Source organism: Gadus macrocephalus, chromosome 1 (genome assembly GCF_031168955.1).
Source record: "Gadus macrocephalus chromosome 1, ASM3116895v1".
In the NCBI taxonomy this organism is placed as follows: domain Eukaryota; kingdom Metazoa; phylum Chordata; class Actinopteri; order Gadiformes; family Gadidae; genus Gadus; species Gadus macrocephalus.
This window is the reverse complement of record NC_082382.1, coordinates 1,670,001-1,695,167: the sequence shown is the minus strand read 5'-3', so window position 1 is coordinate 1,695,167 and position 25,167 is coordinate 1,670,001. Positions and strand designations below refer to the sequence as shown.

Genomic DNA, 25,167 nt, shown 5'->3' with positions numbered 1-25,167 from the left:
TACCTGGGGCATCTTATTAGAAACTATTCCGGTTATGGAAAATTTGTCTTGTCAATTTGACAAACAAAAATGAAGTTTGAAACTGGAAACAGATGTTTCAATGTGTAACAAGGGCCACTTTAATCTATCCTAGGTCCCCTGGGACTCTTTTTGAATGAATTGCCATTTGGGTACATGTCAATTGAGCTGTGATGGCCGAGTGGTTAAGGCGTTGGACTTGAAATCCAATGGGTGTTACCCGCGTAGGTTCAAATCCTGCTCACAGCGTTGTATGTTAATATTGTGTGTGGAGTTTTGAGTGTCTTGACATGACATCTGCCCAAACTAGGTGGGTAAGAAGATGAAGTCGAAATCCAATGCTGTTATCGCTGAAAATGGTCATGTCTTGCACTCAGCTGTCAACTCTAAATTTCATTTGATTAGGTGAAGGAAAGAACGGATGATAATTAATTTGTGGTTTCAATTTTATATACCTCTATGAAGATGTTTGAACTGATGTTTTATTCTGTGTTCAAGAACTTCTATATTTTCAACGCTTGTCATCTGGGACGTTTTTTCAAATTTCCCATCGGTATTCATAAATTGCCGCTGTGATGGCCGAGAGGTTAAGGCGTTGGACTCGAAATCCAATGGGGTTTCCCCGCGTAGGTTCAAATCCTGCTCACAGCGAAACATTTCAATGGAACCATTCCGTCCTCATTTGATTATCTCAAAGGAGTAATTTAAAGTTGTGGATTCATTCCTTTACTTTTGAACCTCCGCTATGATGATTGTTAAAACACTTGTTATACTGGGTATGGAGGACCGTCTTTGTTCACTGCATGGAATTGGGAAACTTTTGCCAATAAAATCCGGGTTTACACCAAAAATATGAATCTGTTATGAAGCAGTGTTTAAGGCATTAGACTCGAAAGCTCAGTGGGAATAGGGAAAGCTCAAATACTTCACATATACCTGTCTGCTGAGATTTTTGACTAGATCAACCAATCGACAAGCCCTAGCGATTCTTAAAGGCTATTCCAACTTGACCGACAGATGTTCCCTTTGTTTCATTCATAAAGGTCTTATGATGAGAGAGGGGTAATGAATTTACATCCAAAATCCAACGGTTTCGATCCGGGCCGGCGCAAATTCTACCAGGGGCATCTTATTAGAAACTAATCCGGTTATGGAAAATTTGTCTTGTAAATTTGATAAACAAAAATGAAGTTTGAAGCTGGAAACAGATGTTTCAATGTGTAACAAGGGCCACTTTAATCTATCCTAGGTCCCTTGGGTCTCTTTTTGAATAAATTGCCATTTGGGTACATGTCAAATGAGCTGTGATGGCCGAGTGGTTAAGGCGTTGGACTTGAATTTCAATGGGTAATACCCGCGCAGGTTAAAATCCTGCTCACAGCGTTGTATGTTAATATTCCGTGTTGAGTTTTGAGTTTCTTGACATGACATCTGCCCAAACTAGGTGGGTAAGAAGATGTAGTCAAAATCCGATGCTGTTATCACCGAAAATGTTCTTATCTTGCTCACAGCTATTAACTCTAAATCAATCAAAAAATTGTCATTTATATAGGTCAAGGAAATAAAGGATGATAATGAATTTGTGGTTTCACGTGGATATACCTCTATGAAGATGTTTGAACTGATGTTTTATTCTGCGTTTGAGAACTTCTATATTTTCAACGCTTGTCATCTGCGACGATTTTTCAAATTTCCTATTGTTGTATTTGTATTGCCGCTGTGATGGCCGAGAGGTTAAGGCGTTGGACTCGAAATCCAATGGGGTTTCCCCGCGCAGGTTCGAATCCTGCTCACAGCGAATCTTTTCAATGGAACCATGCAGTCCTCATTTGATTATCTCAAAGGAGAAATTTAAAGTTGTGGATTCATTCCTTTACTTGTGAACCTCCGCGATGAAGATTGTTAAAACACTTGCTATACTGGGTATGGAGGACCGTCTTTGTTCACTGCATGTAATTGGGAAACTTTTGCCAATAAAATCCGGGTTTACACCAAAAATATGAATCTGTTATGAAGCAGTGTTTAAGGCATTGGACTCGAAAGCTCAGTGGGAATAGGGAAAGCTCAAATACTTCACATATACCTGTCTGCTGAGATTTTTGACTAGATCAACCAATCGACAAGCCCTAGCGATTCTTAAAGGCCATTCCAACTTGACCGACAGATGTTCCCTTTGTTTCATTCATAAAGGTCTTATGATGAGAGAGGGGTAATGAATTTACATCCAAAATCCAACGATTTCGATCCGGGCCGGCGCAAATTCTACCAGGGGCATCTTATTAGAAACTATTCCGGTGATGGAAAATTTGTCTTGTAAATTTGACAAACAAAAATGAAGTTTGAAACTGGAAACAGATGTTTCAATGTGTAACAAGGGCCACTTTCATCCATCCTAGGTCCCTTGGGACTCTTTTTGAATAAATTGCCATTTGGGTACTTGTCATATGAGCTGTGATGGCCGAGTGGTTAAGGCGTTGGACTTGAAATCCAATGGGTATTACCCGCGTAGGTTCAAATCCTGCTCACAGCGTTGTATGTTTATATTCCGTGTTGAGTTTTGAGTTTCTTGACATGACATCTGCCCAAACTAGGTGGGTAAGAAGATGTAGTCAAAATCCGATGCTGTTATCGCCTAAAATGTTCTAAACTTGCTCACAGCTATTAACTCAAAATCAATCAAAAAATTGTCATTTATATAGGTCAAGGAAATAAAGGATGATAATGAATTTGTGGTTTCACGTTGATATACCTCTATGAAGATGTTTGAACTGATGTTTTATTCTGCGTTTGAGAACTTCTATATTTTCAACGCTTGAAATCTGCGACGATTTTTCAAATTTCCTATTGTTGTATATGTATTGACGCTGTGATGGCCGAGAGGTTAAGGCGTTGGACTTGAAAACCAATGGGGTTTCCCCGCGCAGGTTCGAATCCTGCTCACAGCGAATCTATTCAATGGAACCATTCAATCCTCATTTGATTATCTCAAAGGAGAAATTTAAAGTTGTGGATTCATTCCTTTACTTGTGAACCTCCGCGATGAAGATTGTTAAAACACTTGCTATACTGGGTATGGAGGACCGTCTTTGTTCACTGCATGTAATTGGGAAACTTTTGCCAATAAAATCCGGGTTTACACCAAAAATATGAATCTGTTATGAAGAAGTGTTTAAGGCATTAGACTCGAAAGCTCAGTGGGAATAGCGAAAGCTCAAATACTTCACATATACCTGTCTGCTGAGATTTTTGACTAGATCAACCAATCGACAAGCCCTAGCGATTCTTAAAGGCCATTCCAACTTGAACAACAGATGTTCCCTTTGTTTCATTCATTAAGGTCTTATGATGAGAGAGGGGTAGTGAATTTACATCCAAAATCCAACGGTTTCGATCCGGGCCGGCGCAAATTCTACCTGGGGCATCTTATTAGAAACTATTCCGGTTATGGAAAATTTGTCTTGTCAATTTGACAAACAAAAATGAAGTTTGAAACTGGAAACAGATGTTTCAATGTGTAACAAGGGCCACTTTAATCTATCCTAGGTCCCCTGGGACTCTTTTTGAATAAATTGCCATTTGGGTACATGTCAATTGAGCTGTGATGGCCGAGTGGTTAAGGCGTTGGACTTGAAATCCAATGGGTGTTACCCGCGTAGGTTCAAATCCTGCTCACAGCGTTGTATGTTAATATTGTGTGTGGACTTTTGAGTGTCTTGACATGACATCTGCCCAAACTAGGTGGGTAAGAAGATGAAGTCGAAATCCAATGCTGTTATCGCTGAAAATGGTCATGTCTTGCACTCAGCTGTCAACTCTAAATTTCATTTGATTAGGTGAAGGAAAGAACGGATGATAATTAATTTGTGGTTTCAATTTTATATACCTCTATGAAGATGTTTGAACTGATGTTTTATTCTGTGTTCAAGAACTTCTATATTTTCAACGCTTGTCATCTGGGACGTTTTTTCAAATTTCCCATCGGTATTCATAAATTGCCGCTGTGATGGCCGAGAGGTTAAGGCGTTGGACTCGAAATCCAATGGGGTTTCCCCGCGTAGGTTCAAATCCTGCTCACAGCGAAACATTTCAATGGAACCATTCCGTCCTCATTTGATTATCTCGAAGGAGTAATTTAAAGTTGTGGATTCATTCCTTTACTTTTGAACCTCCGCTATGATGATTGTTAAAACACTTGTTATACTGGGTATGGAGGACCGTCTTTGTTCACTGCATGGAATTGGGAAACTTTTGCCAATAAAATCCGGGTTTACACCAAAAATATGAATCTGTTATGAAGCAGTGTTTAAGGCATTAGACTCGAAAGCTCAGTGGGAATAGGGAAAGCTCAAATACTTCACATATACCTGTCTGCTGAGATTTTTGACTAGATCAACCAATCGACAAGCCCTAGCGATTCTTAAAGGCCATTCCAACTTGACCGACAGATGTTCCCTTTGTTTCATTCATAAAGGTCTTATGATGAGAGAGGGGTAATGAATTTACATCCAAAATCCAACGGTTTCGATCCGGGCCGGCGCAAATTCTACCAGGGGCATCTTATTAGAAACTAATCCGGTTATGGAAAATTTGTCTTGTAAATTTGATAAACAAAAATGAAGTTTGAAGCTGGAAACAGATGTTTCAATGTGTAACAAGGGCCACTTTAATCTATCCTAGGTCCCTTGGGTCTCTTTTTGAATAAATTGCCATTTGGGTACATGTCAAATGAGCTGTGATGGCCGAGTGGTTAAGGTGTTGGACTTGAATTTCAATGGGTAATACCCGCGCAGGTTAAAATCCTGCTCACAGCGTTGTATGTTAATATTCCGTGTTGAGTTTTGAGTTTCTTGACATGACATCTGCCCAAACTAGGTGGGTAAGAAGATGTAGTCAAAATCCGATGCTGTTATCACCGAAAATGTTCTTATCTTGCTCACAGCTATTAACTCTAAATCAATCAAAAAATTGTCATTTATATAGGTCAAGGAAATAAAGGATGATAATGAATTTGTGGTTTCACGTGGATATACCTCTATGAAGATGTTTGAACTGATGTTTTATTCTGCGTTTGAGAACTTCTATATTTTCAACGCTTGAAATCTGCGACGATTTTTCAAATTTCCTATTGTTGTATATGTATTGACGCTGTGATGGCCGAGAGGTTAAGGCGTTGGACTTGAAAACCAATGGGGTTTCCCCGCGCAGGTTCGAATCCTGCTCACAGCGAATCTATTCAATGGAACCATTCAATCCTCATTTGATTATCTCAAAGGAGAAATTTAAAGTTGTGGATTCATTCCTTTACTTGTGAACCTCCGCGATGAAGATTGTTAAAACACTTGCTATACTGGGTATGGAGGACCGTCTTTGTTCACTGCATGTAATTGGGAAACTTTTGCCAATAAAATCCGGGTTTACACCAAAAATATGAATCTGTTATGAAGAAGTGTTTAAGGCATTAGACTCGAAAGCTCAGTGGGAATAGCGAAAGCTCAAATACTTCACATATACCTGTCTGCTGAGATTTTTGACTAGATCAACCAATCGACAAGCCCTAGCGATTCTTAAAGGCCATTCCAACTTGAACAACAGATGTTCCCTTTGTTTCATTCATTAAGGTCTTATGATGAGAGAGGGGTAGTGAATTTACATCCAAAATCCAACGGTTTCGATCCGGGCCGGCGCAAATTCTACCTGGGGCATCTTATTAGAAACTATTCCGGTTATGGAAAATTTGTCTTGTCAATTTGACAAACAAAAATGAAGTTTGAAACTGGAAACAGATGTTTCAATGTGTAACAAGGGCCACTTTAATCTATCCTAGGTCCCCTGGGACTCTTTTTGAATAAATTGCCATTTGGGTACATGTCAATTGAGCTGTGATGGCCGAGTGGTTAAGGCGTTGGACTTGAAATCCAATGGGTGTTACCCGCGTAGGTTCAAATCCTGCTCACAGCGTTGTATGTTAATATTGTGTGTGGAGTTTTGAGTGTCTTGACATGACATCTGCCCAAACTAGGTGGGTAAGAAGATGAAGTCGAAATCCAATGCTGTTATCGCTGAAAATGGTCATGTCTTGCACTCAGCTGTCAACTCTAAATTTCATTTGATTAGGTGAAGGAAAGAACGGATGATAATTAATTTGTGGTTTCAATTTTATATACCTCTATGAAGATGTTTGAACTGATGTTTTATTCTGTGTTCAAGAACTTCTATATTTTCAACGCTTGTCATCTGGGACGTTTTTTCAAATTTCCCATCGGTATTCATAAATTGCCGCTGTGATGGCCGAGAGGTTAAGGCGTTGGACTCGAAATCCAATGGGGTTTCCCCGCGTAGGTTCAAATCCTGCTCACAGCGAAACATTACAATGGAACCATTCCGTCCTCATTTGATTATCTCAAAGGAGTAATTTAAAGTTGTGGATTCATTCCTTTACTTGTGAACCTCCGCTATGATGATTGTTAAAACACTTGTTATACTGGGTATGGAGGACCGTCTTTGTTCACTGCATGGAATTGGGAAACTTTTGCCAATAAAATCCGGGTTTACACCAAAAATATGAATCTGTTATGAAGCAGTGTTTAAGGCATTAGACTCGAAAGCTCAGTGGGAATAGGGAAAGCTCAAATACTTCACATATACCTGTCTGCTGAGATTTTTACTAGATCAACCAATCGACAAGCCCTAGCGATTCTTAAAGGCTATTCCAACTTGACCGACAGATGTTCCCTTTGTTTCATTCATAAAGGTCTTATGATGAGAGAGGGGTAATGAATTTACATCCAAAATCCAACGGTTTCGATCCGGGCCGGCGCAAATTCTACCAGGGGCATCTTATTAGAAACTAATCCGGTTATGGAAAATTTGTCTTGTAAATTTGATAAACAAAAATGAAGTTTGAAGCTGGAAACAGATGTTTCAATGTGTAACAAGGGCCACTTTAATCTATCCTAGGTCCCTTGGGTCTCTTTTTGAATAAATTGCCATTTGGGTACATGTCAAATGAGCTGTGATGGCCGAGTGGTTAAGGCGTTGGACTTGAATTTCAATGGGTAATACCCGCGCAGGTTAAAATCCTGCTCACAGCGTTGTATGTTAATATTCCGTGTTGAGTTTTGAGTTTCTTGACATGACATCTGCCCAAACTAGGTGGGTAAGAAGATGTAGTCAAAATCCGATGCTGTTATCACCGAAAATGTTCTTATCTTGCTCACAGCTATTAACTCTAAATCAATCAAAAAATTGTCATTTATATAGGTCAAGGAAATAAAGGATGATAATGAATTTGTGGTTTCACGTGGATATACCTCTATGAAGATGTTTGAACTGATGTTTTATTCTGCGTTTGAGAACTTCTATATTTTCAACGCTTGTCATCTGCGACGATTTTTCAAATTTCCTATTGTTGTATTTGTATTGCCGCTGTGATGGCCGAGAGGTTAAGGCGTTGGACTCGAAATCCAATGGGGTTTCCCCGCGCAGGTTCGAATCCTGCTCACAGCGAATCTTTTCAATGGAACCATGCAGTCCTCATTTGATTATCTCAAAGGAGAAATTTAAAGTTGTGGATTCATTCCTTTACTTGTGAACCTCCGCGATGAAGATTGTTAAAACACTTGCTATACTGGGTATGGAGGACCGTCTTTGTTCACTGCATGTAATTGGGAAACTTTTGCCAATAAAATCCGGGTTTACACCAAAAATATGAATCTGTTATGAAGCAGTGTTTAAGGCATTGGACTCGAAAGCTCAGTGGGAATAGGGAAAGCTCAAATACTTCACATATACCTGTCTGCTGAGATTTTTGACTAGATCAACCAATCGACAAGCCCTAGCGATTCTTAAAGGCCATTCCAACTTGACCGACAGATGTTCCCTTTGTTTCATTCATAAAGGTCTTATGATGAGAGAGGGGTAATGAATTTACATCCAAAATCCAACGATTTCGATCCGGGCCGGCGCAAATTCTACCAGGGGCATCTTATTAGAAACTATTCCGGTGATGGAAAATTTGTCTTGTAAATTTGACAAACAAAAATGAAGTTTGAAACTGGAAACAGATGTTTCAATGTGTAACAAGGGCCACTTTCATCCATCCTAGGTCCCTTGGGACTCTTTTTGAATAAATTGCCATTTGGGTACTTGTCATATGAGCTGTGATGGCCGAGTGGTTAAGGCGTTGGACTTGAAATCCAATGGGTATTACCCGCGTAGGTTCAAATCCTGCTCACAGCGTTGTATGTTAATATTCCGTGTTGAGTTTTGAGTTTCTTGACATGACATCTGCCCAAACTAGGTGGGTAAGAAGATGTAGTCAAAATCCGATGCTGTTATCGCCTAAAATGTTCTAAACTTGCTCACAGCTATTAACTCAAAATCAATCAAAAAATTGTCATTTATATAGGTCAAGGAAATAAAGGATGATAATGAATTTGTGGTTTCACGTTGATATACCTCTATGAAGATGTTTGAACTGATGTTTTATTCTGCGTTTAAGAACTTCTATATTTTCAACGCTTGTCATCTGCGACGTTTTTTCAAATTTCCCATCTGTATTTATAAATTGCCGCTGTGATGGCCGAGAGGTTAAGGCGTTGGACTCGAAATCCAATGGGGTTTGCCCGCGCAGGTTCGAATCCTGCTCACAGCGAATCTTTTCAATGGAACCATGCAGTCCTCATTTGATTATCTCAAAGGAGAAATTTAAAGTTGTGGATTCATTCCTTTACTTGTGAACCTCCGCGATGAAGATTGTTAAAACACTTGCTATACTGGGTATGGAGGACCGTCTTTGTTCACTGCATGTAATTGGGAAACTTTTGCCAATAAAATCCGGGGTTACACCAAAAATATGAATCTGTTATGAAGCAGTGTTTAAGGCATTAGACTCGAAAGCTCAGTGGGAATAGCGAAAGCTCAAATACTTCACATATACCTGTCTGCTGAGATTTTTGACTAGATCAACCAATCGACAAGCCCTAGCGATTCTTAAAGGCCATTCCAACTTGACCAACAGATGTTCCCTTTGTTTCATTCATTAAGGTCTCATGATGAGAGAGGGGTAGTGAATTTACATCCAAAATCCAACGGTTTCGATCCGGGCCGGCGCAAATTCTACCTGGGGCATCTTATTAGAAACTATTCCGGTTATGGAAAATTTGTCTTGTCAATTTGACAAACAAAAATGAAGTTTGAAACTGGAAACAGATGTTTCAATGTGTAACAAGGGCCACTTTAATCTATCCTAGGTCCCCTGGGACTCTTTTTGAATAAATTGCCATTTGGGTACATGTCAATTGAGCTGTGATGGCCGAGTGGTTAAGGCGTTGGACTTGAAATCCAATGGGTGTTACCCGCGTAGGTTCAAATCCTGCTCTCAGCGTTGTATGTTAATATTGTGTGTGGAGTTTTGAGTGTCTTGACATGACATCTGCCCAAACTAGGTGGGTAAGAAGATGAAGTCGAAATCCAATGCTGTTATCGCTGAAAATAGTCATGTCTTGCACTCAGCTGTCAACTCTAAATTTCATTTAATTAGGTCAAGGAAAGAACGGATGATAATTAATTTGTGCTTTCAATTTGATATACCGCTATGAAGATGTTTGAACTGATGTTTTATTCTGCGTTCAAGAACTTCTATATTTTCAACGCTTGTCATCTGGGACGTTTTTTCAAATTTCCCATCGGTATTCTTAAATTGCCGCTGTGATGGCCGAGAGGTTAAGGCGTTGGACTCGATATCCAATGGGTTTTCCCCGCGCAGGTTCAAATCCTGCTCACAGCGAAACATTTCAATGGAACCATTCCGTCCTCATTTGATTATCTCAAAGGAGTAATTTAAAGTTGTGGATTCATTCCTTTACTTTTGAACCTCCGCTATGATGATTGTTAAAACACTTGTTATACTGGGTATGGAGGACCGTCTTTGTTCACTGCATGGAATTGGGAAACTTTTGCCAATAAAATCCGGGTTTACACCAAAAATATGAATCTGTTATGAAGCAGTGTTTAAGGCATTAGACTCGAAAGCTCAGTGGGAATAGGGAAAGCTCAAATACTTCACATATACCTGTCTGCTGAGATTTTTGACTAGATCAACCAATCGACAAGCCCTAGCGATTCTTAAAGGCCATTCCAACTTGACCGACAGATGTTCCCTTTGTTTCATTCATAAAGGTCTTATGATGAGAGAGGGGTAATGAATTTACATCCAAAATCCAACGATTTCGATCCGGGCCGGCGCAAATTCTACCAGGGGCATCTTATTAGAAACTATTCCGGTGATGGAAAATTTGTCTTGTAAATTTGACAAACAAAAATGAAGTTTGAAACTGGAAACAGATGTTTCAATGTGTAACAAGGGCCACTTTCATCCATCCTAGGTCCCTTGGGACTCTTTTTGAATAAATTGCCATTTGGGTACTTGTCATATGAGCTGTGATGGCCGAGTGGTTAAGGCGTTGGACTTGAAATCCAATGGGTATTACCCGCGTTGGTTCAAATCCTGCTCACAGCGTTGTATGTTTATATTCCGTGTTGAGTTTTGAGTTTCTTGACATGACATCTGCCCAAACTAGGTGGGTAAGAAGATGTAGTCAAAATCCGATGCTGTTATCGCCTAAAATGTTCTAAACTTGCTCACAGCTATTAACTCAAAATCAATCAAAAAATTGTCATTTATATAGGTCAAGGAAATAAAGGATGATAATGAATTTGTGGTTTCACGTTGATATACCTCTATGAAGATGTTTGAACTGATGTTTTATTCTGTGTTTAAGAACTTCTATATTTTCAACGCTTGTCATCTGCGACGTTTTTTCAAATTTCCCATCGGTATTCATAAATTGCCGCTGTGATGGCCGAGAGGTTAAGGCGTTGGACTCGAAATCCAATGGGGTTTCCCCGCGCAGGTTCAAATCCTGCAGACAGCGAAACATTTCAATGGAACCATTCCGTCCTCATTTGATTATCTCAAAGGAGTAATTTAAAGTTGTGGATTCATTCCTTTACTTTTGAACCTCCGCTATGATGATTGTTAAAACACTTGTTATACTGGGTATGGAGGACCGTCTTTGTTCACTGCATGGAATTGGGAAACTTTTGCCAATAAAATCCGGGTTTACACCAAAAATATGAATCTGTTATGAAGCAGTGTTTAAGGCATTAGACTCGAAAGCTCAGTGGGAATAGGGAAAGCTCAAATACTTCACATATACCTGTCTGCTGAGATTTTTGACTAGATCAACCAATCGACAAGCCCTAGCGATTCTTAAAGGCCATTCCAACTTGACCGACAGATGTTCCCTTTGTTTCATTCATAAAGGTCTTATGATGAGAGAGGGGTAATGAATTTACATCCAAAATCCAACGGTTTCGATCCGGGCCGGCGCAAATTCTACCAGGGGCATCTTATTAGAAACTAATCCGGTTATGGAAAATTTGTCTTGTAAATTTGATAAACAAAAATGAAGTTTGAAGCTGGAAACAGATGTTTCAATGTGTAACAAGGGCCACTTTAATCTATCCTAGGTCCCTTGGGTCTCTTTTTGAATAAATTGCCATTTGGGTACATGTCAAATGAGCTGTGATGGCCGAGTGGTTAAGGTGTTGGACATGAATTTCAATGGGTAATACCCGCGCAGGTTAAAATCCTGCTCACAGCGTTGTATGTTAATATTCTTGACATGACATCTGCCCAAACTAGGTGGGTAAGAAGATGTAGTCAAAATCCGATGCTGTTATCACCGAAAATGTTCTTATCTTGCTCACAGCTATTAACTCTAAATCAATCAAAAAATTGTCATTTATATAGGTCAAGGAAATAAAGGATGATAATGAATTTGTGGTTTCACGTGGATATACCTCTATGAAGATGTTTGAACTGATGTTTTATTCTGCGTTTGAGAACTTCTATATTTTCAACGCTTGAAATCTGCGACGATTTTTCAAATTTCCTATTGTTGTATATGTATTGACGCTGTGATGGCCGAGAGGTTAAGGCGTTGGACTTGAAAACCAATGGGGTTTCCCCGCGCAGGTTCGAATCCTGCTCACAGCGAATCTATTCAATGGAACCATTCAATCCTCATTTGATTATCTCAAAGGAGAAATTTAAAGTTGTGGATTCATTCCTTTACTTGTGAACCTCCGCGATGAAGATTGTTAAAACACTTGCTATACTGGGTATGGAGGACCGTCTTTGTTCACTGCATGTAATTGGGAAACTTTTGCCAATAAAATCCGGGTTTACACCAAAAATATGAATCTGTTATGAAGAAGTGTTTAAGGCATTAGACTCGAAAGCTCAGTGGGAATAGCGAAAGCTCAAATACTTCACATATACCTGTCTGCTGAGATTTTTGACTAGATCAACCAATCGACAAGCCCTAGCGATTCTTAAAGGCCATTCCAACTTGAACAACAGATGTTCCCTTTGTTTCATTCATTAAGGTCTTATGATGAGAGAGGGGTAGTGAATTTACATCCAAAATCCAACGGTTTCGATCCGGGCCGGCGCAAATTCTACCTGGGGCATCTTATTAGAAACTATTCCGGTTATGGAAAATTTGTCTTGTCAATTTGACAAACAAAAATGAAGTTTGAAACTGGAAACAGATGTTTCAATGTGTAACAAGGGCCACTTTAATCTATCCTAGGTCCCCTGGGACTCTTTTTGAATAAATTGCCATTTGGGTACATGTCAATTGAGCTGTGATGGCCGAGTGGTTAAGGCGTTGGACTTGAAATCCAATGGGTGTTACCCGCGTAGGTTCAAATCCTGCTCACAGCGTTGTATGTTAATATTGTGTGTGGAGTTTTGAGTGTCTTGACATGACATCTGCCCAAACTAGGTGGGTAAGAAGATGAAGTCGAAATCCAATGCTGTTATCGCTGAAAATGGTCATGTCTTGCACTCAGCTGTCAACTCTAAATTTCATTTGATTAGGTGAAGGAAAGAACGGATGATAATTAATTTGTGGTTTCAATTTTATATACCTCTATGAAGATGTTTGAACTGATGTTTTATTCTGTGTTCAAGAACTTCTATATTTTCAACGCTTGTCATCTGGGACGTTTTTTCAAATTTCCCATCGGTATTCATAAATTGCCGCTGTGATGGCCGAGAGGTTAAGGCGTTGGACTCGAAATCCAATGGGGTTTCCCCGCGTAGGTTCAAATCCTGCTCACAGCGAAACATTACAATGGAACCATTCCGTCCTCATTTGATTATCTCAAAGGAGTAATTTAAAGTTGTGGATTCATTCCTTTACTTGTGAACCTCCGCTATGATGATTGTTAAAACACTTGTTATACTGGGTATGGAGGACCGTCTTTGTTCACTGCATGGAATTGGGAAACTTTTGCCAATAAAATCCGGGTTTACACCAAAAATATGAATCTGTTATGAAGCAGTGTTTAAGGCATTAGACTCGAAAGCTCAGTGGGAATAGGGAAAGCTCAAATACTTCACATATACCTGTCTGCTGAGATTTTTGACTAGATCAACCAATCGACAAGCCCTAGCGATTCTTAAAGGCTATTCCAACTTGACCGACAGATGTTCCCTTTGTTTCATTCATAAAGGTCTTATGATGAGAGAGGGGTAATGAATTTACATCCAAAATCCAACGGTTTCGATCCGGGCCGGCGCAAATTCTACCAGGGGCATCTTATTAGAAACTAATCCGGTTATGGAAAATTTGTCTTGTAAATTTGATAAACAAAAATGAAGTTTGAAGCTGGAAACAGATGTTTCAATGTGTAACAAGGGCCACTTTAATCTATCCTAGGTCCCTTGGGTCTCTTTTTGAATAAATTGCCATTTGGGTACATGTCAAATGAGCTGTGATGGCCGAGTGGTTAAGGCGTTGGACTTGAATTTCAATGGGTAATACCCGCGCAGGTTAAAATCCTGCTCACAGCGTTGTATGTTAATATTCCGTGTTGAGTTTTGAGTTTCTTGACATGACATCTGCCCAAACTAGGTGGGTAAGAAGATGTAGTCAAAATCCGATGCTGTTATCACCGAAAATGTTCTTATCTTGCTCACAGCTATTAACTCTAAATCAATCAAAAAATTGTCATTTATATAGGTCAAGGAAATAAAGGATGATAATGAATTTGTGGTTTCACGTGGATATACCTCTATGAAGATGTTTGAACTGATGTTTTATTCTGCGTTTGAGAACTTCTATATTTTCAACGCTTGTCATCTGCGACGATTTTTCAAATTTCCTATTGTTGTATTTGTATTGCCGCTGTGATGGCCGAGAGGTTAAGGCGTTGGACTCGAAATCCAATGGGGTATCCCCGCGCAGGTTCGAATCCTGCTCACAGCGAATCTTTTCAATGGAACCATGCAGTCCTCATTTGATTATCTCAAAGGAGAAATTTAAAGTTGTGGATTCATTCCTTTACTTGTGAACCTCCGCGATGAAGATTGTTAAAACACTTGCTATACTGGGTATGGAGGACCGTCTTTGTTCACTGCATGTAATTGGGAAACTTTTGCCAATAAAATCCGGGTTTACACCAAAAATATGAATCTGTTATGAAGCAGTGTTTAAGGCATTGGACTCGAAAGCTCAGTGGGAATAGGGAAAGCTCAAATACTTCACATATACCTGTCTGCTGAGATTTTTGACTAGATCAACCAATCGACAAGCCCTAGCGATTCTTAAAGGCCATTCCAACTTGACCGACAGATGTTCCCTTTGTTTCATTCATAAAGGTCTTATGATGAGAGAGGGGTAATGAATTTACATCCAAAATCCAACGATTTCGATCCGGGCCGGCGCAAATTCTACCAGGGGCATCTTATTAGAAACTATTCCGGTGATGGAAAATTTGTCTTGTAAATTTGACAAACAAAAATGAAGTTTGAAACTGGAAACAGATGTTTCAATGTGTAACAAGGGCCACTTTCATCCATCCTAGGTCCCTTGGGACTCTTTTTGAATAAATTGCCATTTGGGTACTTGTCATATGAGCTGTGATGGCCGAGTGGTTAAGGCGTTGGACTTGAAATCCAATGGGTATTACCCGCGTAGGTTCAAATCCTGCTCACAGCGTTGTATGTTAATATTCCGTGTTGAGTTTTGAGTTTCTTGACATGACATCTGCCCAAACTAGGTGGGTAAGAAGATGTAGTCAAAATCCGATGCTGTTATCGCCTAAAATGTTCTAAACTTGCTCACAGCTATTAACTCAAAATCAATCAAAAAATTGTCATTTATATAGGTCAAGGAAATAAAGGATGATAATGAATTTGTGGTTTCACGTTGATATACCTCTATGAAGATGTTTGAACTGATGTTTTATTCTGCGTTTAAGAACTTCTATATTTTCAACGCTTGTCATCTGCGACGTTTTTTCAAATTTCCCATCTGTATTTATAAATTGCCGCTGTGATGGCCGAGAGGTTAAGGCGTTGGACTCGAAATCCAATGGGGTTTGCCCGCGCAGGTTCGAATCCTGCTCACAGCGAATCTTTTCAATGGAACCATGCAGTCCTCATTTGATTATCTCAAAGGAGAAATTTAAAGTTGTGGATTCATTCCTTTACTTGTGAACCTCCGCGATGAAGATTGTTAAAACACTTGCTATACTGGGTATGGAGGACCGTCTTTGTTCACTGCATGTAATTGGGAAACTTTTGCCAATAAAATCCGGGGTTACACCAAAAATATGAATCTGTTATGAAGCAGTGTTTAAGGCATTAGACTCGAAAGCTCAGTGGGAATAGCGAAAGCTCAAATACTTCACATATACCTGTCTGCTGAGATTTTTGACTAGATCAACCAATCGACAAGCCCTAGCGATTCTTAAAGGCCATTCCAACTTGACCAACAGATGTTCCCTTTGTTTCATTCATTAAGGTCTCATGATGAGAGAGGGGTAGTGAATTTACATCCAAAATCCAACGGTTTCGATCCGGGCCGGCGCAAATTCTACCTGGGGCATCTTATTAGAAACTATTCCGGTTATGGAAAATTTGTCTTGTCAATTTGACAAACAAAAATGAAGTTTGAAACTGGAAACAGATGTTTCAATGTGTAACAAGGGCCACTTTAATCTATCCTAGGTCCCCTGGGACTCTTTTTGAATAAATTGCCATTTGGGTACATGTCAATTGAGCTGTGATGGCCGAGTGGTTAAGGCGTTGGACTTGAAATCCAATGGGTGTTACCCGCGTAGGTTCAAATCCTGCTCTCAGCGTTGTATGTTAATATTGTGTGTGGAGTTTTGAGTGTCTTGACATGACATCTGCCCAAACTAGGTGGGTAAGAAGATGAAGTCGAAATCCAATGCTGTTATCGCTGAAAATAGTCATGTCTTGCACTCAGCTGTCAACTCTAAATTTCATTTAATTAGGTCAAGGAAAGAACGGATGATAATTAATTTGTGCTTTCAATTTGATATACCGCTATGAAGATGTTTGAACTGATGTTTTATTCTGCGTTCAAGAACTTCTATATTTTCAACGCTTGTCATCTGGGACGTTTTTTCAAATTTCCCATCGGTATTCTTAAATTGCCGCTGTGATGGCCGAGAGGTTAAGGCGTTGGACTCGATATCCAATGGGTTTTCCCCGCGCAGGTTCAAATCCTGCTCACAGCGAAACATTTCAATGGAACCATTCCGTCCTCATTTGATTATCTCAAAGGAGTAATTTAAAGTTGTGGATTCATTCCTTTACTTTTGAACCTCCGCTATGATGATTGTTAAAACACTTGTTATACTGGGTATGGAGGACCGTCTTTGTTCACTGCATGGAATTGGGAAACTTTTGCCAATAAAATCCGGGTTTACACCAAAAATATGAATCTGTTATGAAGCAGTGTTTAAGGCATTAGACTCGAAAGCTCAGTGGGAATAGGGAAAGCTCAAATACTTCACATATACCTGTCTGCTGAGATTTTTGACTAGATCAACCAATCGACAAGCCCTAGCGATTCTTAAAGGCCATTCCAACTTGACCGACAGATGTTCCCTTTGTTTCATTCATAAAGGTCTTATGATGAGAGAGGGGTAATGAATTTACATCCAAAATCCAACGGTTTCGATCCGGGCCGGCGCAAATTCTACCAGGGGCATCTTATTAGAAACTAATCCGGTTATGGAAAATTTGTCTTGTAAATTTGATAAACAAAAATGAAGTTTGAAGCTGGAAACAGATGTTTCAATGTGTAACAAGGGCCACTTTAATCTATCCTAGGTCCCTTGGGTCTCTTTTTGAATAAATTGCCATTTGGGTACATGTCAAATGAGCTGTGATGGCCGAGTGGTTAAGGCGTTGGACTTGAATTTCAATGGGTAATACCCGCGCAGGTTAAAATCCTGCACACAGCGTTGTATGTTAATATTCCGTGTTGAGTTTTGAGTTTCTAGACATGACATCTGCCCAAACTAGGTGGGTAAGAAGATGTAGTCAAAATCCGATGCTGTTATCACCGAAAATGTTCTTATCTTGCTCACAGCTATTAACTCTAAATCAATCAAAAAATTGTCATTTATATAGGTCAAGGAAATAAAGGATGATAATGAATTTGTGGTTTCACGTGGATATACCTCTATGAAGATGTTTGAACTGATGTTTTATTCTGCGTTTAAGAACTTCTATATTTTCAACGCTTGTCATCTGCGACGTTTTTTCAAATTTCCCATCTGTGTTTATCAATTGCCGCTGTGATGGCCGAGAGGTTAAGGCGTTGAACTCGAAATCCAATGGGGTTTCCCCGCGTAGGTTCGAATCCTGCTCACAGCGAATCTTTTCAATGGAACCATGCAGTCCTCATTTGATTATCTCAAAGGAGAAATTTAAAGTTGTGGATTCATTCCTTTACTTGTGAACCTCCGCGATGAAGATTGTTAAAACACTTGCTATACTGGGTATGGAGGACCGTCTTTGTTCACTGCATGTAATTGGGAAACTTTTGCCAATAAAATCCGGGTTTACACCAAAAATATGAATCTGTTATGAAGCAGTGTTTAAGGCATTAGACTCGAAAGCTCAGTGGGAATAGCGAAAGCTCAATTACTTCACATATACCTGTCTGCTGAGATTTTTGACTAGATCAACCAATCGACAAGCCCTAGCGATTCTTAAAGGCCATTCCAACTTGACCAACAGATGTTCCCTTTGTTTCATTCATTAAGGTCTTATGATGAGAGAGGGGTAGTGAATTTACATCCAAAATCCAACGGTTTCGATGCGGGCCGGCGCAAATTCTACCTGGGGCATCTTATTAGAAACTAATCCGGTTATGGAAAATTTGTCTTGTCAATTTGACAAACAAAAATGAAGTTTGAAACTGGAAACAGATGTTTCAATGTGTAACAAGGGCCACTTTAATCTATCCTAGGTCCCCTGGGACTCTTTTTGAATAAATTGCCATTTGGGTACATGTCAATTGAGCTGTGATGGCCGAGTGGTTAAGGCGTTGGACTTGAAATCCAATGGGTGTTACCCGCGTAGGTTCAAATCCTGCTCACAGCGTTGTATGTTAATATTGTGTGTGGAGTTTTGAGTGTCTTGACATGACATCTGCCCAAACTAGGTGGGTAAGAAGATGAAGTCGAAATCCAATGCTGTTATCGCTGAAAATGGTCATGTCTTGCACTCAGCTGTCAACTCTAAAATTCATTTAATTAGGTCAAGGAAAGAACGGATGATAATTAATTTGTGGTTTCAATTTGATATACCTCTATGAAGATGTTTGAACTGATGTTTTATTCTGTGTTCAAGAACTTCTATATTTTCAACGCTTGTCATCTGGGACGTTTTTTCAAATTTCCCATCGGTATTCATAAATTGCCGCTGTGATGGCCGAGAGTTTAAGGCGTTGGACTCGAAATCCAATGGGGTTTTCCCGCGCAGGTTCAAATCCTGCTCATAGCGAAACATTTCAATGGAACTATTCCGTCCTCATTTGATTATCTCAAAGGAGTAATTTAAAGTTGTGGATTCATTCCTTTACTTTTGAACGTCCGCTATGATGATTGTTAAAACACTTGTTATACTGGGTATGGAGGACCGTCTTTGTTCACTGCATGTAATTGGGAAACTTTTGCCAATAAAATCCGGGTTTACACCAAAAATATGCATCTGTTATGAAGCAGTGTTTAAGGCATTAGACTCGAAAGCTCAGTGGGAATAGGGAAAGCTCAAATACTTCACATATACCTGTCTGCTGAGATTTTTGACTAGATCAACCAATCGACAAGCCCTAGCGATTCTTAAAGGCCATTCCAACTTGACCAACAGATGTTCCCTTTGTTTCATTCATCAAGGTCTTATGATGAGAGAGGGGTAGTGAATTTACATCCAAAATCCAACGGTTTCGATCCGGGCCGGCGCAAATTCTACCTGGGGCATCTTATTAGAAACTAATCCGGTTATGGAAAATTTGTCTTGTAAATTTGACAAACAAAAATGAAGTTTGAAACTGGAAACAGATGTTTCAATGTGTAACAAGGGCCACTTTAATCTATCCTAGGTCCCCTGGGACTCTTTTTGAATAAATTGCCATTTGGGTACATGTCAATTGAGCTGTGATGGCCGAGTGGTTAAGGCGTTGGACTAGAAATCCAATGGGTGTTACCCGCGTAGGTTCAAATCCTGCTCACAGCGTTGTATGTTAATATTGTGTGTGGAGTATTGAGTGTCTTGACATGACATCTGCCCAAACTAGGTGGGTAAGAAGATGAAGTCGAAATCCAATGCTGTTATCGCTGAAAATGGTCATGTCTTGCACTCAGCTGTCAACTCTAAATTTCATTTAATTAGGTCAAGGAAAGAACGGATGATAATTAATTTGTGGTTTCAATTTGATATACCTCTATGAAGATGTTTGAACTGATGTTTTATTCTGTGTTCAAGAACTTCTATATTTTCAACGCTCGTCATCTGGGACTTTTTTTCAAATTTCCCATCGGTATTCAAAAATTGCCGCTGTGATAGCCGAGAGGTTAAGGCGTTGGACTCGAAATCCAAAGGGGTTTCCCCGCGCAGGTTCAAATCCTGCTCATAGCGAAACATTTCAATGGAACTATTCCGTCCTCATTTGATTATCTCAAAGGAGTAATTTAAAGTTGTGGATTCATTCCTTTACTTTTGAACCTCCGCTATGATGATTGTTAAAACACTTGTTATACTGGGTATGGAGGACCGTCTTTGTTCACTGCATGTAATTGGGAAACTTTTGCCAATAAAATCCGGGTTTACACCAAAAATATGAATCTGTTATGAAGCAGTGTTTAAGGCATTAGACTCGAAAGCTCAGTGGGAATAGGGAAAGCTCAAATACTTCACATATACCTGTCTGCTGAGATTTTTGACTAGATCAACCAATCGACAAGCCCTAGCGATTCTTAAAGGCCATTCCAACTTGACCAACAGATGTTCCCTTTGTTTCATTCATCAAGGTCTTATGATGAGAGAGGGGTAGTGAATTTACATCCAAAATTCAACGGTTTCGATCCGGGCCGGCTTAAATTCTACCTGGGGCATCTTATTAGAAACTAATCCGGTTATGGAAAATTTGTCTTGTAAATTTGACAAACAAAAATGAAGTTTGAAACTGGAAACAGATGTTTCAATGTGTAACAAGGGCCACTTTAATCTATCCTAGGTCCCCTGGGACTCTTTTTGAATAAATTGCCATTTGGGTACATGTCAATTGAGCTGTGATGGCCGAGTGGTTAAGGCGTTGGACTTGAAATCCAATGGGTGTTACCCGCGTAGGTTCAAATCCTGCTCACAGCGTTGTATGTTAATATTGTGTGTGGAGTTTTGAGTGTCTTGACATGACATCTGCCCAAACTAGGTGGGTAAGAAGATGAAGTCGAAATCCAATGCTGTTATCGCTGAAAATAGTCATGTCTTGCACTCAGCTGTCAACTCTAAATTTCATTTAATTAGGTCAAGGAAAGAATGGATGATAATTAATTTGTGGTTTCAATTTGATAAACCTCTATGAAGATGTTTGAACTGATGTTTTATTCTGTGTTCAAGAACTTCTATATTTTCAACGCTCGTCATCTGGGACGTTTTTTCAAATTTCCCATCGGTATTCATAAATTGCAGCTGTGATGGCCGAGAGGTTAAGGTGATGGACTCAAAATCTAATGGGGTTTCCCCGCGTAGGTTCAAATCCTGCTCATAGCGACACATTTCAATGGAACCATTCCGTCCTCATTTGATTATCTCAAAGGAGTAATTTAAAGTTGTGGATTCATTCCTTTACTTTTGAACCTCCGCTATGATGATTGTTAAAACACTTGTTATACTGGGTATGGAGGACCGTCTTTGTTCACTGCATGTAATTGGGAAACTTTTGCCAATAAAATCCGGGTTTACACCAAAAATATGAATCTGTTATGAAGCAGTGTTTAAGGCATTAGACTCGAAAGCTCAGTGGGAATAGGGAAAGCTCAAATACTTCACATATACCTGTCTGCTGAGATTTTTGACTAGATCAACCAATCGACAAGCCCTAGCGATTCTTAAAGGCCATTCCAACTTGACCGACAGATGTTCCCTTTGTTTCATTCATAAAGGTCTTATGATGAGAGAGGGGTAATGAATTTACATCCAAAATCCAACGGTTTCGATCCGGGCCGGCGCAAATTCTACCAGGGGCATCTTATTAGAAACTATTCCGGTTATGGAAAATTTGTCTTGTAAATTTGACAAACAAAAATGAAGTTTGAAACTGGAAACAGATGTTTCAATGTGTAACAAGGGCCACTTTCATCCATCCTAGGTCCCTTGGGACTCTTTTTGAATAAATTGCCATTTGGGTACTTGTCATATGAGCTGTGATGGCCGAGTGGTTAAGGCGTTGGACTTGAAATCCAATGGGTATTACCCGCGTAGGTTCAAATCCTGCTCACAGCGTTGTATGTTAATATTCCGTGTTGAGTTTTGAGTTTCTTGACATGACATCTGCCCAAACTAGGTGGGTAAGAAGATGTAGTCAAAATCCGATGCTGTTATCGCCTAAAATGTTCTAAACTTGCTCACAGCTATTAACTCAAAATCAATCAAAAAATTGTCATTTATATAGGTCAAGGAAATAAAGGATGATAATTAATTTGTGGTTTCAATTTGATATACCTCTATGAAGATGTTTGAACTGATGTTTTATTCTGTGTTCAAGAACTTCTATATTTTCAACGCTTGTCATCTGGGACGTTTTTTCAAATTTCCCATCGGTATTCATAAATTGCCGCTGTGATGGCCGAGAGGTTAAGGCGTTGGACTCGAAATCCAATGGGGTTTCCCCGCGCAGGTTCGAATCCTGCTCACAGCGATTCGTTTCAATGGAACCATTCCGTCCTCATTTGATTATCTCAAAGGAGAAATTTAAAGTTGTGGATTCATTCCTTTACTTTTGAACCTCCGCTATGATTATTGTTAAAACACTTGTTATACTGGGTATGGAGGACCGTCTTTGTTCACTGCATGTAATTGGGAAACTTTTGCCAATAAAATCCGGGTTTACACCAAAAATATGAATCTGTTATGAAGCAGTGTTTAAGGCATTAGACTCGAAAGCTCAGTGGGAATAGCGAAAGCTCAAATACTTCACATATACCTGTCTGCTGAGATTTTTGACTAGATCAACCAATCGACAAGCCCTAGCGATTCTTAAAGGCCATTCCAACTTGACCAACAGATGTTCCCTTTGTTTCATTCATTAAGGTCTTATGATGAGAGAGGGGTAGTGAATTGACATCCAAAATCCAACGGTTTCGATCCGGGCCGGCGCAAATTCTACCTGGGGCATCTTATTAGAAACTAATCCGGTTATGGAAAATTTGTCTTGCAAATTTGACAAACAAAAATGAAGTTTGAAACTGGAAACAGATGTTTCAATGTGTAACAAGGGCCACTTTAATCTATCCTAGGTCCCCTGGGACTCTTTTTGAATAAATTGCCATTTGGGTACATCTCAATAGAGCTGTGATGGCCGAGTGGTTAAGGCGTTGGACTTGAAATCCAATGGGTATTACCCGCGTAGGTTCAAATCCTGCTCACAGCGTTGTATGTTAATATTCCGTATTGAGTTTTGAGTTTCTTGACATGACATCTGCCCAAACTAGGTGGGTAAGAAGATGAAGTCGAAATCCAATGCTGTTATCGCTGAAAATGGTCATGTCTTTCACTCAGCTGTCAACTCTAAATTTCATTTAATTAGGTCAAGGAAAGAACGGATGATAATTAATTTGTGGTTTCAATTTGATATACCTCTATGAAGATGTTTGAACTGATGTTTTATTCTGTGTTCAAGAACTTCTATATTTTCAACGCTTGTCATCTGGGACGTTTTTTCAAATTTCCCATCGGTATTCATAAATTGCCGCTGTGATGGCCGAGAGGTTAAGGCGTTGGACTCGAAATCCAATGGGGTTTCCCCGCGCAGGTTCGAATCCTGCTCACAGCGAATCTATTCAATGGAACCATGCAGTCCTCATTTGATTATCTCAAAGGAGAAATTTAAAGTTGTGGATTCATTCCTTTACTTGTGAACCTCCGCGATGAAGATTGTTAAAACACTTGCTATACTGGGTATGGAGGACCGTCTTTGTTCACTGCATGTAATTGGGAAACTTTTGCCAATAAAATCCGGGTTTACACCAAAAATATGAATCTGTTATGAAGCAGTGTTTAAGGCATTAGACTCGAAAGCTCAGTGGGAATAGCGAAAGCTCAAATACTTCACATATACCTGTCTGCTGAGATTTTTGACTAGATCAACCAATCGACAAGCCCTAGCGATTCTTAAAGGCCATTCCAACTTGACCAACAGATGTTCCCTTTGTTTCATTCATTAAGGTCTTATGATGAGAGAGGGGTAGTGAATTTACATCCAAAATCCAACGGTTTCGATCCGGGCCGGCGCAAATTCTACCTGGGGCATCTTATTAGAAACTAATCCGGTTATGGAAAATTTGTCTTGTCAATTTGACAAACAAAAATGAAGTTTGAAACTGGAAACAGATGTTTCAATGTGTAACAAGGGCCACTTTAATCTATCCTAGGTCCCCTGGGACTCTTTTTGAATAAATTGCCATTTGGGTACATCTCAATAGAGCTGTGATGGCCGAGTGGTTAAGGCGTTGGACTTGAAATCCAATGGGTATTACCCGCGTAGGTTCAAATCCTGCTCACAGCGTTGTATGTTAATATTCCGTATTGAGTTTTGAGTTTCTTGACATGACATCTGCCCAAACTAGGTGGGTAAGAAGATGAAGTCGAAATCCAATGCTGTTATCGCTGAAAATGGTCATGTCTTTCACTCAGCTGTCAACTCTAAATTTCATTTAATTAGGTCAAGGAAAGAACGGATGATAATTAATTTGTGGTTTCAATTTGATATACCTCTATGAAGATGTTTGAACTGATGTTTTATTCTGTGTTCAAGAACTTCTATATTTTCAACGCTTGTCATCTGGGACGTTTTTTCAAATTTCCCATCGGTATTCATAAATTGACGCTGTGATGGCCGAGAGGTTAAGGCGTTGGACTCGAAATCCAATGGGGTTTCCCCGCGCAGGTTCGAATCCTGCTCACAGCGAATCTATTCAATGGAACCATGCAGTCCTCATTTGATTATCTCAAAGGAGAAATTTAAAGTTGTGGATTCATTCCTTTACTTGTGAACCTCCGCGATGAAGATTGTTAAAACACTTGCTATGCTGGGTATGGAGCACCGTCTTTGTTCACTGCATGTAATTGGGAAACTTTTGCCAATAAAATCCGGGTTTACACCAAAAATATGAATCTGTTATGAAGCAGTGTTTAAGGCATTAGACTCGAAAGCTCAGTGGGAATAGCGAAAGCTCAAATACTTCACATATACCTGTCTGCTGAGATTTTTGACTAGATCAACCAATCGACAAGCCCTAGCGATTCTTAAAGGCCATTCCAACTTGACCAACAGATGTTCCCTTTGTTTCATTCATTAAGGTCTTATGATGAGAGAGGGGTAGTGAATTTACATCCAAAATCCAACGGTTTCGATCCGGGCCGGCGCAAATTCTACCTGGGGCATCTTATTAGAAACTAATCCGGTTATGGAAAATTTGTCTTGTCAATTTGACAAACAAAAATGAAGTTTGAAACTGGAAACAGATGTT

The 25,167-nt window shown here is 39.6% G+C and overlaps 33 non-coding genes across 33 annotated transcripts; all 33 read left to right on the top strand.

The window, feature by feature from the left end:
- The first annotated feature begins 185 nt into the window (after window positions 1-185).
- Window positions 186-267, top strand: trnas-uga (transfer RNA serine (anticodon UGA)). Its single transcript has one exon. It is a non-coding gene; the product is annotated as a tRNA-Ser (tRNA).
- Window positions 268-587: 320 nt separating this feature from the next.
- Window positions 588-669, top strand: trnas-cga (transfer RNA serine (anticodon CGA)). The gene has a single exon. It is a non-coding gene; the product is annotated as a tRNA-Ser (tRNA).
- Window positions 670-1,734: 1,065 nt separating this feature from the next.
- trnas-cga (transfer RNA serine (anticodon CGA)) lies at window positions 1,735-1,816 on the top strand. The gene has a single exon. It is a non-coding gene; the product is annotated as a tRNA-Ser (tRNA).
- A 650-nt stretch (window positions 1,817-2,466) lies between these two features.
- On the top strand, window positions 2,467-2,548 carry trnas-uga (transfer RNA serine (anticodon UGA)). Its single transcript has one exon. It is a non-coding gene; the product is annotated as a tRNA-Ser (tRNA).
- A 333-nt stretch (window positions 2,549-2,881) lies between these two features.
- On the top strand, window positions 2,882-2,963 carry trnas-uga (transfer RNA serine (anticodon UGA)). Its single transcript has one exon. It is a non-coding gene; the product is annotated as a tRNA-Ser (tRNA).
- Window positions 2,964-3,613: 650 nt separating this feature from the next.
- Window positions 3,614-3,695, top strand: trnas-uga (transfer RNA serine (anticodon UGA)). The gene has a single exon. It is a non-coding gene; the product is annotated as a tRNA-Ser (tRNA).
- Window positions 3,696-4,015: 320 nt separating this feature from the next.
- trnas-cga (transfer RNA serine (anticodon CGA)) lies at window positions 4,016-4,097 on the top strand. The gene has a single exon. It is a non-coding gene; the product is annotated as a tRNA-Ser (tRNA).
- A 1,065-nt stretch (window positions 4,098-5,162) lies between these two features.
- trnas-uga (transfer RNA serine (anticodon UGA)) lies at window positions 5,163-5,244 on the top strand. The gene has a single exon. It is a non-coding gene; the product is annotated as a tRNA-Ser (tRNA).
- Window positions 5,245-5,894: 650 nt separating this feature from the next.
- trnas-uga (transfer RNA serine (anticodon UGA)) lies at window positions 5,895-5,976 on the top strand. Its single transcript has one exon. It is a non-coding gene; the product is annotated as a tRNA-Ser (tRNA).
- A 320-nt stretch (window positions 5,977-6,296) lies between these two features.
- On the top strand, window positions 6,297-6,378 carry trnas-cga (transfer RNA serine (anticodon CGA)). Its single transcript has one exon. It is a non-coding gene; the product is annotated as a tRNA-Ser (tRNA).
- Window positions 6,379-7,442: 1,064 nt separating this feature from the next.
- trnas-cga (transfer RNA serine (anticodon CGA)) lies at window positions 7,443-7,524 on the top strand. Its single transcript has one exon. It is a non-coding gene; the product is annotated as a tRNA-Ser (tRNA).
- Window positions 7,525-8,174: 650 nt separating this feature from the next.
- Window positions 8,175-8,256, top strand: trnas-uga (transfer RNA serine (anticodon UGA)). Its single transcript has one exon. It is a non-coding gene; the product is annotated as a tRNA-Ser (tRNA).
- A 333-nt stretch (window positions 8,257-8,589) lies between these two features.
- On the top strand, window positions 8,590-8,671 carry trnas-cga (transfer RNA serine (anticodon CGA)). Its single transcript has one exon. It is a non-coding gene; the product is annotated as a tRNA-Ser (tRNA).
- A 650-nt stretch (window positions 8,672-9,321) lies between these two features.
- Window positions 9,322-9,403, top strand: trnas-uga (transfer RNA serine (anticodon UGA)). The gene has a single exon. It is a non-coding gene; the product is annotated as a tRNA-Ser (tRNA).
- Window positions 9,404-10,455: 1,052 nt separating this feature from the next.
- Window positions 10,456-10,537, top strand: trnas-uga (transfer RNA serine (anticodon UGA)). Its single transcript has one exon. It is a non-coding gene; the product is annotated as a tRNA-Ser (tRNA).
- A 1,460-nt stretch (window positions 10,538-11,997) lies between these two features.
- Window positions 11,998-12,079, top strand: trnas-uga (transfer RNA serine (anticodon UGA)). The gene has a single exon. It is a non-coding gene; the product is annotated as a tRNA-Ser (tRNA).
- Window positions 12,080-12,729: 650 nt separating this feature from the next.
- trnas-uga (transfer RNA serine (anticodon UGA)) lies at window positions 12,730-12,811 on the top strand. The gene has a single exon. It is a non-coding gene; the product is annotated as a tRNA-Ser (tRNA).
- A 320-nt stretch (window positions 12,812-13,131) lies between these two features.
- On the top strand, window positions 13,132-13,213 carry trnas-cga (transfer RNA serine (anticodon CGA)). The gene has a single exon. It is a non-coding gene; the product is annotated as a tRNA-Ser (tRNA).
- A 1,065-nt stretch (window positions 13,214-14,278) lies between these two features.
- On the top strand, window positions 14,279-14,360 carry trnas-cga (transfer RNA serine (anticodon CGA)). Its single transcript has one exon. It is a non-coding gene; the product is annotated as a tRNA-Ser (tRNA).
- Window positions 14,361-15,010: 650 nt separating this feature from the next.
- On the top strand, window positions 15,011-15,092 carry trnas-uga (transfer RNA serine (anticodon UGA)). The gene has a single exon. It is a non-coding gene; the product is annotated as a tRNA-Ser (tRNA).
- Window positions 15,093-15,425: 333 nt separating this feature from the next.
- Window positions 15,426-15,507, top strand: trnas-cga (transfer RNA serine (anticodon CGA)). The gene has a single exon. It is a non-coding gene; the product is annotated as a tRNA-Ser (tRNA).
- Window positions 15,508-16,157: 650 nt separating this feature from the next.
- trnas-uga (transfer RNA serine (anticodon UGA)) lies at window positions 16,158-16,239 on the top strand. Its single transcript has one exon. It is a non-coding gene; the product is annotated as a tRNA-Ser (tRNA).
- A 2,199-nt stretch (window positions 16,240-18,438) lies between these two features.
- On the top strand, window positions 18,439-18,520 carry trnas-uga (transfer RNA serine (anticodon UGA)). Its single transcript has one exon. It is a non-coding gene; the product is annotated as a tRNA-Ser (tRNA).
- Window positions 18,521-19,572: 1,052 nt separating this feature from the next.
- Window positions 19,573-19,654, top strand: trnas-aga (transfer RNA serine (anticodon AGA)). Its single transcript has one exon. It is a non-coding gene; the product is annotated as a tRNA-Ser (tRNA).
- A 320-nt stretch (window positions 19,655-19,974) lies between these two features.
- Window positions 19,975-20,056, top strand: trnas-cga (transfer RNA serine (anticodon CGA)). The gene has a single exon. It is a non-coding gene; the product is annotated as a tRNA-Ser (tRNA).
- Window positions 20,057-20,706: 650 nt separating this feature from the next.
- trnas-uga (transfer RNA serine (anticodon UGA)) lies at window positions 20,707-20,788 on the top strand. The gene has a single exon. It is a non-coding gene; the product is annotated as a tRNA-Ser (tRNA).
- A 320-nt stretch (window positions 20,789-21,108) lies between these two features.
- trnal-caa (transfer RNA leucine (anticodon CAA)) lies at window positions 21,109-21,190 on the top strand. Its single transcript has one exon. It is a non-coding gene; the product is annotated as a tRNA-Leu (tRNA).
- Window positions 21,191-21,840: 650 nt separating this feature from the next.
- Window positions 21,841-21,922, top strand: trnas-uga (transfer RNA serine (anticodon UGA)). Its single transcript has one exon. It is a non-coding gene; the product is annotated as a tRNA-Ser (tRNA).
- A 333-nt stretch (window positions 21,923-22,255) lies between these two features.
- Window positions 22,256-22,337, top strand: trnas-cga (transfer RNA serine (anticodon CGA)). Its single transcript has one exon. It is a non-coding gene; the product is annotated as a tRNA-Ser (tRNA).
- A 650-nt stretch (window positions 22,338-22,987) lies between these two features.
- On the top strand, window positions 22,988-23,069 carry trnas-uga (transfer RNA serine (anticodon UGA)). Its single transcript has one exon. It is a non-coding gene; the product is annotated as a tRNA-Ser (tRNA).
- A 320-nt stretch (window positions 23,070-23,389) lies between these two features.
- trnas-cga (transfer RNA serine (anticodon CGA)) lies at window positions 23,390-23,471 on the top strand. The gene has a single exon. It is a non-coding gene; the product is annotated as a tRNA-Ser (tRNA).
- A 650-nt stretch (window positions 23,472-24,121) lies between these two features.
- On the top strand, window positions 24,122-24,203 carry trnas-uga (transfer RNA serine (anticodon UGA)). Its single transcript has one exon. It is a non-coding gene; the product is annotated as a tRNA-Ser (tRNA).
- A 320-nt stretch (window positions 24,204-24,523) lies between these two features.
- On the top strand, window positions 24,524-24,605 carry trnas-cga (transfer RNA serine (anticodon CGA)). The gene has a single exon. It is a non-coding gene; the product is annotated as a tRNA-Ser (tRNA).
- The last annotated feature ends 562 nt before the right edge of the window (window positions 24,606-25,167 follow it).